This window comes from Bison bison, unplaced genomic scaffold, assembly GCF_000754665.1.
Source record: "Bison bison bison isolate TAMUID 2011002044 unplaced genomic scaffold, Bison_UMD1.0 scf7180017864331, whole genome shotgun sequence".
Classification (NCBI taxonomy): Eukaryota; Metazoa; Chordata; class Mammalia; order Artiodactyla; family Bovidae; genus Bison; species Bison bison.
This window is the reverse complement of record NW_011494903.1, coordinates 472,976-474,212: the sequence shown is the minus strand read 5'-3', so window position 1 is coordinate 474,212 and position 1,237 is coordinate 472,976. Positions and strand designations below refer to the sequence as shown.

Below are 1,237 nucleotides of genomic sequence, written 5' to 3'. Positions count from 1 at the left end.
GGTGAGAGTGGTCCAATAGAAGATGGAAGGATAAGGCCGTAGAGGTAAGATTAAAGGACAGTTGGAGGGGTTGGCCTTGGATAGGAATAGCATACCTTTCCACAGTAATATAAAGGCTGTATAAATTTCTCTGAGTAGAGGGATGGGTAAGATTAGAAACCAGACAGGAAGACTTCTACTTTTTCCTTTATACCCTTTTATGATTTTTGACCATAATTATGTCTGCTTTTCTAAAGTAATAAAGATCTGTTATTAAATTTTAAAATATTTTCAAAGAGAAGCTTGTGGTCACTTACTTTGCAGCCATCTTGTGTTCTGATGTGCACGTGAGCCCTTATCAGGGGAATCTCATTTGATTCCTGTCGTTGGCCAGGGTTCACCAGGCCTTGGAGACATTCTGCCAGGGTCACATTAAGATCCTTAGAACTCTGAGGCTCAGAAAGATTATGAAGTGCCCTTGTTTGCACCTGCCATGTATATTTCATGATAAAAAATGATAAGATTTTTATATTTTCCCCACAGTGCTGATTTTGTGGTTTCTTTGAATATCTAATTTGAATATCAAATGTTTCTAGCAATCTTTTTTTCATTGCTGGGAGCCCCCTTCTGCCTGGTGACCTAAACACTTGCTTAGTTGGCCTTTAGGGTAACCAGCAGTGCTATTGGTCCTTCAGGCTTTTACCCCTCCCAGTCCATCACCATGTACTGGATTGCTCTAAGATACAAGGAAACCCAGTACAACCTGCACCCTATGCTCAGTTTCTACATCTGTCCTCTGGGGGCAGGAGAGAGGTGCCAGATGGTTGGAAAGTGTATTAAACTACATGCCTATGAAAGCAGGGAACCAATTTTAGTGTTTCATCACACACCAAAAAGGGCAGGCGTTTATTGGAAGGATACTGGGGTGCTTCAAGGGATGGAAACAAGGATTGGCTTAGGAAAGGGAGGTACCAGGCAACTCTGGGGACCTCAGGTGTATGGGAACCAGCATTCTACCCTCCTTAAGGGCTCATGACTCCTGACAACCAACTCCAGCTTCTGACCCCGGGAGGCGTAGGCACTACCCCCTACCTGGAGGAAGAGGCCAGGTGGAGGGGTGATGTCCATGCTAACCGGGGAGAACTCAGCCACAACATAATGGGGCAGCACAGCCTTACAGGCAGGACAGTGTGTACTAGGCCAAGGGCTGCCATCACTGGGGCTCAGGCACCAGACTCTTCCTGGAACACACTGTCCC

General features: G+C 45.7%; 1 protein-coding gene across 1 annotated transcript in view; it reads left to right on the top strand.

The window, feature by feature from the left end:
- Positions 1–1,237, top strand: part of PAGE4 (P antigen family, member 4 (prostate associated)) — a 64,982-nt gene that overhangs the window by 11,714 nt on the left and 52,031 nt on the right. The gene's annotated exons all lie outside the window — the stretch shown is intronic.